The sequence below is a fragment of the Mobula hypostoma genome, chromosome 7, assembly GCF_963921235.1.
Source record: "Mobula hypostoma chromosome 7, sMobHyp1.1, whole genome shotgun sequence".
Taxonomy (NCBI): Eukaryota; Metazoa; Chordata; class Chondrichthyes; order Myliobatiformes; family Myliobatidae; genus Mobula; species Mobula hypostoma.
In genome coordinates this window covers 143,963,959-143,977,202 of record NC_086103.1, presented here as the reverse complement: position 1 = coordinate 143,977,202, position 13,244 = coordinate 143,963,959, and the positions used below count along the sequence as shown (strand labels likewise).

The following is a 13,244-nucleotide window of genomic DNA, read 5'->3' as shown; positions in this document are numbered from 1 at the left end:
ACTCCAAGTTAATATTAAATGCAACCGTAAAGTTAGGATGCAGAGTCTAGGAAGATGATTTTCAATGCAGCATCTTATAGTAGATTTTATCTAAATAAGACAGTGTGCACTGCTGCTTGGATCGGCTCCAAATGATTATTAACCAACATTGGAATTCACACATAGTACTTAAATGGTTAAAGCATACTGCAGATCTGGCAAAGAATTGGAATAAAAATGCTCTCTGATGGTGAGCGAGGCTTCATGTTCTGACCTGGCAGAACTGATGCTATAAAACTGCAACAAAGTTTGTTTCATCAGATGAGGACATTGTGCCCCCAGAACTTATTTCTCCTCAATTATGAGCAAAAGGCATACTCATACTGTGCAAAATTTCAGCAGGCAGACTGCTTTTTACTCTTCTGCAGATGTATTCTATCTCTGTCCAAGCTATTCCAATATTCAAGCCATTAATTTCAACCATATGAATTAATAAGAGGCAGGCCAGAACAACTTGAAAACAATTAGACAACGGAGAGGCTGCCTTCAGAAGCATGGGGAAAATACTTCAGGAATAGGTCAGATTGAAAGACAGACTTTCCAGTGTTGGATATTTCTCTAAAGAATAGGATTAAGATACCCTGAAGTTTTGACTGTTTATGTTTAATGATATGATTTGCAAACTTGCCTTTCTCTTTGCTGTCTGATTCCAACATGTGTCAGTTTTGAAAGAGTGGAAGCTAGCTGCTGCGGGGGCCGCACCCAACCTCACATGGTTTGCTGCACCATGTGATTCACACATCGCTTAAACAAATTCATGCAGACGTTCCAAAGCTTCTACCTCCACATGTTTGGAGTTGTTAAGTTGCTTTTTTTTTTGTGATTCAGATAGAACGTCAAAAGCAGAAAAATATTTGTGGTGGCAAAAAGTTTTGGGGGGGGGAGGGTGGGTTGTATTCCTGCAAAGCTGCCAGTCAAAACTAGAGGATTTCACCACTGTCATCTGCCAGCATTAACCCTGCATTATATTTGACCAGCTTTTCTAAAATTCCACTCATTGCAAATTATCCACTACAGATGCAAGCTGAAAGATGTCACCTGTGACTTTAGTATCCAGTAGCTTGTTACATAAACAAGGACGCAGTTCTGCTAATTCAAAGGATTTTCATGCCAACATTTCTAGTCCTCAGCTGGCCCTGACACCTCGCAGGGTTTTATCCATTTAGTGAAATAACTGTACAAAGCTTGTCTGTATCAAATCAAGAGTAACAATCAAACCTACTTATCAAATCAGAAACTGATCAAAAATACCAAAAAGTACCAATCACTGTTTTGGTTGGGAACAGAAAGTGTTTCTCCTGCTAAGAAAGAATGACATTTCATTAAAAGTACAGTTTCAGATACAATAAATACAAACCACCAAGTTGCGCTGTTCCCTACCCTAGTATCTCGTGCTGTTGCTTGCCTTTCTGTTGAGGTCTCCCTGGACTGCTGCGCTTCACACTACTGCTCAACACTGAGACTCGAATCAGACATCCAACAGCTGCAGGTCATAAATTTAGGTCTGTCATGGTTCAAACTAATCATGTGGTACTAGGCACTCATTGCCTTTTATAAATTCACTGCTTGGAATTCCTTTCTACTGCTCTGTCTACATTCAAAACATTTACTAATATTTGAAAAATGATGAACTGGTCATTTTCAATCCTCCAGAGCTGATTATAATAAATACTTGGCAAATGGTTTTCAATTTATATCCAAGTTCTTTGGGAAAAAATACACAATAGAACTCCTGTGGGCTGGGCTGGTCCATAGCACAATGGTACAAACACCATTTGAAGAAATAGTTTAACAAGCGTAAGAGGAAGTTTTGAGCTTGTACTAAGTCACCCCTTTTCTTGAGCTGCAGCCTGCCACAAGGATATCCTGGATGAAATCAGAGTGCTAGTAAACTGTGGGAATTGACAATAACCATTTTCCATTTACCTTAGAGCAAGGTCACACGGAGACTGACAGAGGGAACAAATACTTTATTGTTAAATTCAAGCAGGAGAATTCTTAAGCAAACACGAGGAAATCTGCAGATGCTGGAAATTCAAGCAACACACAAAAAATACTGGTGAACGAAGCAGGCCAGACATCATCTATAGGAAAAGGTACATTCGACGTTTCGGGCTGAGACCCTTCGTCAGGACTAACTGAAAGAAGAGATAGTAAGAGATTTGAAAGTGGGAGGGGGAGGGGGAGATCCAAAATGCTAGGAGAAGACAGGAGGGGGAGAGAAGGAGCTAAGAGCTGGAAAGTTGATTGGCAAAAGGGATACGAGGCTGGAGAAGGGAGAGGATCATGGGACAGGAGGCCTGGGGAGAAAGAAAGGGGGAGGGGGGAAAACCCAGAGGATGGGCAAGGAGTTATAGTGAGAGGGAAAGAGGGGAAAAAAAAGAGGAAAAAAGGGGTGGGTAAATAAATAAATAGATAAGGGATGGGGTATGAAGGGGAGGTGGGGCATTAACGGAAGTTAGAGAAGTCAATGTTCATGCCATCAGGTTGGAGGCTACCCAGACTGAATACAAGGTGTTGTTCCTCCAACCTGAGTGTGGCTTCATCTTGACAGTAGAATTCTTAAGCATATCTTTTTAAAAATCAACGTTCAACACATTCAAGCAACACACATCAAAGTTGCTGGTGAACGCAGCAGGCCAGGCAGCATCTCTAGGAAGAGGTACAGTCGACGTTTCAGGCCGAGACCCTTCGTCAGGACTAACTGAAAGAAGAGTTAGTAAGAGATTTGAAAGTGGGAGGGGGAGGGGAAATCCAAAATGAAAGGAGAAGACAGGAGGGGGAGGGATGGAGCCAAGAGCTGGACAGGTGATTGGCAAAGGGGATATGAGAGGATCATGGGACAGGAGGTCCGGGGAGAAAGACAAGGGGGGAGGGGAACCAGAGGATGGGCAAGGGGTATAGTAAAAGAGGGACAGAGGGCGAAAAAGGAGAGTGAGAGAAAGAATATGTGTATATAAATAAATAACGGATGGGGTATGAGGGGGAGGTGGGGCATTAGCGGAAGTTAGAAAAGTCGATGTTCATGCCATTAGGTTGGAGGCTACCCAGACGGAATATAAGGTGTTGTTCCTCCAACCTGAGTGTGGCTTCATCTTTACAGTAGAGGAGGCCGTGGATAGACATGTCAGAATGGGAATGGGATGTGGAATTAAAATGTGTGGCCACTGGGAGATCCCGCTTTCTCTGGCGGACAGAGCGTAGGTGTTCAGCAAAGCGGTCTCCCAGTCTGCGTTGGGTCTCGCCAATATATAGAAGGCCACATCGGGAGCACCAGATGCAGTATATCACCCCAGCCGACTCACAGGTGAAGTGTCGCCTCACCTGGAAGGACTGTCTGGGGCCCTGAATGGTGGTAAGGGAGGAAGTGTAAGGGCATGTGTAGCACTTGTTCCGCTTACAAGGATAAGTGCCAGGAGGGAGATCAGTGGGGAGGGATGGGGGGGATGAATGGACAAGGGACTCGCGCAGGGAACAATCCCTGCGGAAAGCAGAGAGAGAGGGGGAGGGAAAGATGTGCTTAGTGGTGGGATCCTGTTGGAGGTGGTGGAAGTTACGGAGAATAATATGTTGGACCCGGAGGTTGGTGGGATGGTAGGTGAGGACCAGGGGAACCCTATTCCTAGTGGAGTGGCAGGAGGATGGAGTGAGAGCAGATGTGCGTGAAATGGGGGAGATGAGTTTGAGAGCAGAGTTGATAGTGGAGGAAGGGAAGCCCCTTTCTTTAAAAAAGGAGGACATCTCCCTCGTCCTGGAATGAAAAGCCTCATCCTGAGAGCAGATGCGGCGGAGACGGAGGAATTGCGAGAAGGGGATGGCATTTTTGCAAGTGACAGGGTGAGAAGAGGAATAGTCCAGATAGCTGTGAGAGTTAGTAGGCTTACAGTAGACATCAGTGGATAAGTTGTCTCCAGAGACAGAGACAGAAAGATCTAGAAAGGGGAGGGCGGTGTCGGAAATGGACCAGGTAAACTTGAGGGCAGGGTGAAAGTTGCAGGCAAAGTTAATAAAGTCAACGAGCTCAGCATGCGTGCAGGAAGCAGCGCCAATGCAGTCGTCGATGTAGCAAAGGAAAAGTGGGGGACAGATACCAGAATAGGCACGGACAACACATTCATTTTTCTGCCCCAAATTCCAACCTTGCAATCAAATGTTCTTTTGATGAAGAAGACGTGGATTGAAAGGGGTCTTTTGAATAAAAGTTAAAAATGAAAATCTTCAAATTTTAAGAAAAGTAATAATTTGAGAAGGAGGCAACTATTTCACAGAACATTTCATGAAGCTTCAGGGTGAAAATCAGCATCCAAAAAAAAAGCTGATATCAGATCAGCAGGTATAACTTTAAAAATTTTGAAGGCTGATACTAAGTTGCCCAAACACAAGAGGTTCTGCAGATGCTGGAAATCCTGATGAAGGGGGTCCTGATAAAAGGGCTTGGCCTGAAATGTCAACTGTTTATTCCCCTCCATAGACGCTGCCTGACTTGCTGAGTTTCTGCAGCATTTTCCGTTATCCATTTGCCTCCAGTATGAGCTTTAATCAGAGAAGGACAAGGGGTCATATTGTACATTTAGGTATGTTAATGAGGTTTGTAACATCATTACTCTACTTTGTAGATTTAATAGTGGCCATGTCAGGTTCTCATATCTTCAGAGACCTGTCAGCTGCATTGGAAGCAAGCACAAATTCAGTAAAATAATTTTACCAAACCATCTATGGGCCCAGCTCCTACAGCCCTCAGCCCCTACAGTATTCATATCCCTCCCCCAGATACTACTTACAAAGCCCCTAGCAGTCATGGATTGGATTAATACTAGAATCGGACTCTCCTCTCCACGGGGTGAGGGGTTTCTGTCCTTGACCTTATAATCACACACCCATCACACCCCATGTCCAGGACCAGAGAACAGCAAATGAGTCAGAGATGAAACCCCCTTCCTCAGGATAAGCCATAGCTTCAGGTTTGTAAATCAGCCATTCCTGGGATTTAAACATTTTCCTGAGTGTGAGTTTGGCTTTACTGGTGCCTTTGGATGGTCCTTCTCACTGAACACTCGTTCAGCTCCATCGGAATGAGTGCCACACCCAACCATTGTGGCTAGGAACGTAAAAAGTAACCACATCATGTATCCCATCCGGTACAACTATTGTTGGCAGAGTTTCAGATGGTGATGAGGCGCACAGGAGAGAGATAGATCACCTGGCTGAGTGGTGTCACAACAATAACCTTTCAGTCAATGTCAATAAGAACAAAGAATTGATTGTGGACTTCAGGAAGGGAAAGTTGAGGGAGTACACACCAGTTCTCATTGAGGGATCAGAAGTGGAAGGGGTGAGCAGTTTCAAGTTCCTGGGTGTCACCATCTCTGAGGATCTATCCTGGGCCCAACATATTGATACAGTAACACAGCAGTTATACTTCATGGAGTTTGAGGAGGATCAGTATGTCACCAAAGACACTCACAATCTTTCACAGATGAACCATGGGGAGCATTCCATCTGGTTGCATCACCATTTAATATGGAGAACAACTGGACAGGGTCAGAAAAAGCTGCAGAAAGTTGTAATCTCAGCCGACTCCATCACGGGCACTAGCCTCCTTGAGCAGCCAATGCCACAAAAGGCAGCATCCATCATTAAGCACACATCACCCAGGACGTGCCCTCTTCTCATTACCACTATCAAGGAGGAGTTATAGAAGTCTGAAAACTCACACTTAACGTTTCAAGAGCAGCTTCTTCCCCCCCCACCATCAGTTCTGAATGGACGATGAACCCAGTTCCCTCTCTTTCTGCATTACTTATTTAGTTATATAGACTGTGTGTGTGTGTGTGTGTGTGTGTGTGTGTGTGTGTGTGAGAGAGAGAGAGAAAGAGAGACATTTGTTGTCATTTATAGCTTTTATTGTTATGTACTGCAATGCACTGCTGTTGTAAATCATCAAATTTCACAACATATGCCAGTGATATTGAATCTGATTCTGATCCTTCTCATCCAGGACTTCAATTCCTCATCGATGAATTCACCTTCACTACCATCCCCTCACCTGGCCAACACAGTCCTCTCTTAACATACCAAATCTGTACACCATCTGCTCCAAAAAAAGAAGCCAGCCATCTGCAGGTGGCAAAGTCCTTGTGCCTCTGGTATGGCAATCCCGCCTTTCAGTTCATAAACCTGTTGAACCCCAATCCAACAAACAACCTATCCCATCAATGAAGCAAATCACTCATCCGTAATGTAGTAAACATTCTGCTTAACAATGCACTAATATAGAACACAGAACATATCACCCATGTGCCTATCTAAGAGCTTCTTAAATGCCCCTAAAGTATCTGCCTCTACCATTACCCCTGGGAGCACGTTACATGCACCCACGACTCTCTGTATAAAATATTTACCTCTGAATTCCCTGCTATACCTTCCACCAATCACCTTAAAATTATGCTCCTTTGCATTAGTCATTTCTGCCCAAGTAGAAAGTCTCTGGTTATCCACTTGATATATGCCTCTTATCATCTTATACACTTTTATCAAGTCACCTCTTCCTCTTTTCCTCTGAGAAAAGTTCTAGCTCACTCATCCTATCCTCATAAAACACGCTGTCCAATCTGGGCAGTATGCTGGCAAATCCCCTCTGCACCCTCTCTAAGGTTTCCTATAATGAGGTAATGAGAACTCATGCCAATGCAACAAACCACATGACTAAGCAATGTAGCACACTACATCCTGTCAATCACAAACCCCCTGTTTCAGTCATGTAGGAAAACTCCTGCCTACCAATCTACTAAATCTCCTGTTGCCAGTGTAGGAAAACCTGCTTCACCAGTAGAGCAGTAAGCCTGGCCAACAGAGGCAGTAAATCTCCTACCCCCAGGGCAGCAAGCCTTCTGAGTATCCACGCTGCAAATATATGCCCCATCAATAAAGTCTGTTTTTTGCTCCACTAAGGTAACAAACCTCCTGCTACCAGTGCAGTAAATCTACTCCAGTTAATGCAACAAAATTCCTGTCCCCAATGCAGCAAAATCCATGCAGTTCCAATGTAGCAATTCTCCTGCCCACCAACGTAGCAAAGTTCTGGTCTTACTAAGGTAAAATCCTCCTGCTTAACGAAATTCCTGCCAAAAACCTGGACATTGCAGTGAACTTCCTGTCTTCGTCTGGACAAAACTAACTTCCTGCCTTCATCCCAGATGAAGGGTCTTGGCCTGAAGTTCAGCAGGTCAGGCAGCATCTCAATGAGCTCCTCCAGCTTTCAGTGTCCTTCATTACCAGACTAAATAATGTTGTGTCCCACCAGCGTAGAAAACCTTCTACATGCCAATGTAGCAAAACCCCTATCCTGACAACCCAGCAATACTTCTGCCCATGAATGTAGCAAAATTTCTGTTGCCAAGGGAGCAAACAATGCACTTTTCCACTGTAGCAAAGCTTGGGCCGCCAGTTTCCAAAATTCCTGCTGTCCAAACAACTTTCCTGTCCCAACTCACACCCCGACCCCATCCCTCAATGTATCAAGCAGCCTTTCATCTGTAAAAATACTAGAAACGTTCAGCAGGTCAGTGGGTATCAGTGGTGAGAGAGACAGAGTTAATGTTGTAGGTTGAAGACCCATCTTCAAAACTGCAAGTTAACTTTAATTTGCAAAGAGGGTAGGAAAAGAATGATAAGACAAAGGGAATATCTTTAATAGAGTGACAAAAGGGCTGCTATGTTGCAGCGAAATTCCAACCCCAAAGGAAGGAAGATTCGTTAATATGCTGCCAATTCTCCAAATTTTCACCTCCCATTGTGGGAAGGCACTTTTTGGCAATGTGGCAAAGATCCTGCACCAATGAAGCAGACCTCCTGTCTGCCAAAGGAACAAAGTTTCTGCTCAGCTAAGGTAGCAGGACACATGCCCCAGCAATGCTCTAAAATTTAGATCAGTGATTCCCAACCGTTTTTTATGCCATGGACCAATACCATTAAGCAAGGGGTCCATGGACCCCACATTGGGAACCGTTGCTCTAAATCTTCTGGCTCACCATGGCAGCAAACATTCTACTGCCCATAGCAGCAAACAACACCCAACATCGCAACCGGCTTCCTGCCATGCCAATACAATAACATTTTTTGTTCCAAACTCCCCATTGCAGCGAAACAGTGGTCCATCAACACAGTACACATCCAAAGACCATAGAAAAATATAGTACATGCCCTTTTACCCATTCTGTCAGTGTCGGCCATGATGCCAATATATCCCATAATTCCATGCTGTTCTTGTAAATGCCTCTTAAAAGTTGTTATTGTATCTGCTTTCATCACTTCTCCTGAAGTGCATTAAGTGCAACTACCAGACTTTCTGTAAAAATACTTGCCTCGTTTATCTCCCTTAAATGTTTATTTTTTTATCTTAAAGCTAATACCCTCTGCCATTCGATATTTGCACCTTGAGAACAACATGCTGACTACCTGCCCAGCTCATGCATCTCATAAATATGTACACTTCTGTACGGTCACCCCTCCGCCTCCAATATTCCAGTGAAAACAAACCGAGTTTGTCCATCTGATAATATAGAGCATAGAACATGGCAGCACAGTAGAGGACCTTCGGCCCCACGATGTTGTGCCAACATTTTAACCTGCTCTAAGATCAATCTAACCCCTCCCTCCCACATGATCCCACATTTTTCTCTCTTCCATGTGCCTACCTAAGAGTTTCTTAAATGCCCCTAATGTATCTGCCTCCACTACCACCCCTGGCAGGGCATCACACACACATACAGCTAATATACCTTCACCCAGGGAACATCTTGGTGAACATCTATAAAAGAACAGCGCCCTTCCTGCGAAATGGCAACCAGCACTACACACATTACTTCAAATGTGGACTAACTGAAATTTCATAGAATTTCCTGACTTTTATATCTGACAGCCCAAGTGATGAAGGCAAACATGTTGTACATCTTCTTTACTGTGTCTACTTACATTGATGTTTGGCTAGATGTTTTGCGAGCTAAATTTAGTTGGCAAAATTCTTGCTCTCCAGTTCACAAATTGTACACACCATCAACTCTCACCTCATGAACTTAGCAACGCTCCCACCTTCCAAAGTACAAATATCCAGCCCGCCAAATAACACACCTTCTACCCAATCAATGGATCCAAAGATCTCTTGACCAGCGTAGCAAATGTCTTGCCACCAATGAAGTGAACAAACAGCCTGTCGATGTAACAAACCTATGGTCCGCGAGCTGAGCAAAATCTGACCAACCAACACAGCAAAGCATCTGTCCCACCATTGTAGCAGACCTCTTGCTCTCATGCTGTCCATTGTAGCAAATTATCCACCTCACCAAGCACTAAAGCATCTGTGGGAACAGAAATACACTTACATTTTCAGGCTAAAGACCTCTCTGTCAGGCCTGCATCCTTAATTCTCTTTCTCTCTCAGTGGAAGATGCCTGATCTGCTGCGTACCTCCAGCACTTTCTGTTTCAATTTTAGATTTCCAGTATCAAGTCTCCTCCCTCGCCAGAGTATGAAATCTTCTAGCTGCAGCAAGCCTTTTCCCTCCTGATGCTGAGCAGGCAGTGTTTGCTATATTGCTTACTTTGCTGTATGGGTAGGACAGGTTTCTTCCTACATGGTTAGGCATATTGTATGCAATATTCATGGGGAAGGGCATTCGCGACATTGATAACAGGAAATTTCCTGCAGTTGGGGCCAGAGGTGCTGAAGTATTTGCAGGCCAGTTAGATTGATTCGCATTGTATTGCCCCGTAATGCAGTGCATCTCCTCTCTGAAATGCAGCCTGGGCCTTTCTATCCCTCTAGAGAAAACAAAGCCTCTGTATAATGAAGAGAAAATCTGCAGATGCTGGAAATCCGAGCAACACACACAAAATGCTGAATGAATTTAGCAGGCTGGGCAGCATCTAGTTCAAGTACAGTCGACGTTTCAGGCTGAAACCATTGGGCAGGACTTTTGTATAATTATTATTTGTGAGAGTTTCAGATTTTAATTGGTATTTAGCATTGCCTTATATTATGTAATAAACTTTTCTCAATATTTTAAAATACATTAACATTTTTTTTTGTTTTTAAACTTTCCCAAATGTTACCGAACATTTGTGAATGCCAAAGATGCTCCTGAGCTTTCAGAGGTCCCGATCACGCCGATGAAACACATTGTTTTGGTGCGTGAAGAAAGGATAAAGCAGTGCCTCGTCTCATGTGTCAGGAAATGCTAGGAGTGCAGCAGTCTTGACCAGGATGAAAATAAACTGGAGGCACTTAAAAAGCTGGCAGCACTTCAGAATCAGAATCAGGTTTAATATCAATGTCAAATTTCATGTCTTGCGGCAGCAATAAGTGAAAAATATTACAAAATACCATAAGAAAATAGATATGGAAGAAACTTAAATTAAGTTAAATAAAAAGAGAGCAAAATTAGTGATGTAACATACATCAAAGTTGCTGGTGAACGCAGCAGGCCAGGCAGCATCTATAGGAAGAGGCGCAGTCGACGTTTCAGGCCGAGACCCTTCGTCAGGACTAACTGAAGGGTCTCGGCCTGAAACGTCGACTGCGCCTCTTCCTATAGATGCTGCCTGGCCTGCTGCGTTCACCAGCAACTTTGATGTATGTTGCTTGAATTTCCAGCATCTGCAGAATTCCTGTTGTTTGCGTTAAAATTAGTGATGTAGTAGTCACTGGTTCGGTGCCCATTGAGATATCTGACGGTGCAGGGGAAGAAGCTGTTCCTCAAACATTGAGTGTGTGTCTTCAGGCTCCTGTAGAGCCTCCCTGATGGTAGTAACAAGAAGAGAGCACGTCCTGGGGGATGGAGGTCCCTACTGATGGATGTTGCCTTTTTGAGGCATTGCCCTTTAAAGATGTTCCTGATATTTAAAAGTAGAAGTTACCCAGTCCGATGAGATGTGACCTGATGCAGAAGGATGGAAGACTTGAAGCAACAGTGGCTTGGCATAATCTTCCGAAAATCCTTAGACAAAACAGCAGAGACTTGGAAACTTTAAAATATTGTATCTGTGTTTAAATGTGTAGAAAAGGTTTAACCACTAGTCACAAAACAACAATTCAAATGTCAAAAGGAGATAGCATTTAGAAACAAAAATTAATTATTACTAAGAAATAGTAGATTTATTAAATTTAAATGTTGTTCATTAACTTGATTGAATTCTTTGATAATGTAACAGAGAGGGTGATGACGTTATTGTTGTGTGTACTCTCTTGAAGAAGGCGCCAGGCAAAGTACACAGTAACAGATGTGTTAACAAAACTGAACCTCATGGGATAAAGTAAGAGTTGCTGAGTGGATACAAAACTGGTGCAGAGAACAGGATAAAAAACTGTTCATTGAGACTGAATCAAATCGTACAGTGCCGTTGGAAACACAAGAGACTGCAGATGCTCGAATCTGGAGCAAAAGCAAAAAACTGCTGTAAGAACAGTGTGGGCTGAGCAGTATCTGTGTTGGAATGAAGTGGTCAACGTCATGGGACAAGACCATGTATTAGCGCTATAGTGCTATCCCCTTGATATTTTGACCCCTGTTCTTGTTAATAGAAACTATCAGCCTGGATTTGGGTTTGCAATAATAATTTCTTTACTTTTGGATGACAAAAAACTCAATAATGTAGTGAACGGTGACAGAGACTTCAGGAAGACAGACATACTTGGTTAATGGGCAGATGCACTTTAACACCTTTAGATTAAATGGTACCAGGTTAAAGGGGATGTGGAGGATGGGCACACATATCAAAAAATAGTCAGAGTAGTTGAAAAGACATGCAAGATCTTTGGTTTCATAAATATGACCACCAGAAATCACACGGAGCATTGAAATTTCACTGCTTAGGAGCCAAGTAAAACAATGATCCATATTTTGCTGGTGAGTGCCAGTGTTTCCACACAGATACATCATCCTTGTAGGTACCACCAGGTTCAGTACCTACTCTTGAATGCAAGAAGTCATGAAGGTGTTGGATGAGTTCTGCTGGTGTGCACCACACATAGACAACATTTGGAGTCTAACAGTGCAGCAGGATGCTGGGAAATCTGTTGTCAGCCCTCTCCAGATTTAACTATTTTGTAGGGCTTTGGAAAAAGGAAGTAAATACATTTTTCTAAGTATTTGTTGTATTTTAATTCTGTTTTAATTAAGTCTTAAAATATTTCAATTGTTTAGTTAATTTTCATAATTTTGATTTTTTAAAAATACATTTGACATTAGCAGATGGCAAAGCTGGACAATAAGATGGGCTCTCAGATCCGGCCTGGTACGTTTTGGACTGTGGAGAATAAAGCAGCAAGTGTGGGCTATGGGCTTCACTCAGAAAAATCTGGCTCTGTAAATTCTGCTCTGGGCACTAGGTTTTAACAAGGCAATATAAGAAATCCTTAATATAGAACCAGGAATGGGCCTCATCAGTTATGTGGAAACAGGTCTTGTTTTGTTTGGAATAAATAAGGATAAAACTAAATCTCAAAAATCATTAAGGATTTTATTAGAGTTAATAAGGAGAAAATATTTCCATTAGAAAAAGAATTTTGACACTTTCTTACCTAATAAGTTGTTATCATGTGGAAGGCACTATCTAAAAAGGTGATGGCAACAGAATTTTAAAAAGGGAATTGGAAAACTCTTGAAAGGGAATTTTTTGCCAGGATTTGAGGAAAGAACAGGGATTAAGATACATTGGATTGTCTTTACAAGGAAGCGTCTACTCAATCTAAAGGAAAAAGTTAATCACACAGGCATTGAGATGCAATGATCAAATGACATATTAACAATTTTTTGAACATGAATATGTCATGGATAAATGTTTTCCGAATATTTTCTTTGCAATGCTGTTGATAGATTCCAAGACATAATCAAACAGAGATCAATGCAGATCCAACTATTGTTGGTCAGTGTGTATAATAGATCTCTAAGAGCTCCAGCTTCCCATAGTATAACTACTTGTGATCTCCCACGTAGTTGCCACTCCCATTTTCAAGCAAACACAGATTTCTTGTCCGTCAACGTTCCAAATGTAAGCATGATCTTCGAGTTTCTACAAGGGTCTCATTCCATTAGACCCATCCTGCTTCAATGCTACCAACAGGCTCTACTTGTTTGTTAAAGCTCTTCACCGTTAACCCTGCTTTCCCTGGTCAGATATTCAAGCGCCTTGGCCTCTTTCTATTGAGAT

General features: G+C 42.7%; 1 protein-coding gene across 7 annotated transcripts in view; it reads right to left on the bottom strand.

The window, feature by feature from the left end:
• The window catches only part of sgcg (sarcoglycan, gamma), a 620,033-nt gene that overhangs the window by 442,857 nt on the left and 163,932 nt on the right, over positions 1–13,244 (bottom strand). Inside the window, exon 1 of one of the 7 annotated variants that reach the window (XM_063054202.1) lies at positions 1,397–1,507. The exons of 2 other annotated variants lie outside the window; for them this stretch is intronic. The gene's annotated coding sequence lies outside the window, so the exon portion shown is untranslated. Of the gene's footprint in view, positions 1–1,396; positions 1,508–13,244 lie in introns of those variants that run through there. 4 more of the 7 variants (XM_063054197.1, XM_063054201.1, XM_063054199.1 and 1 more) reach the window with 4 other exon arrangements.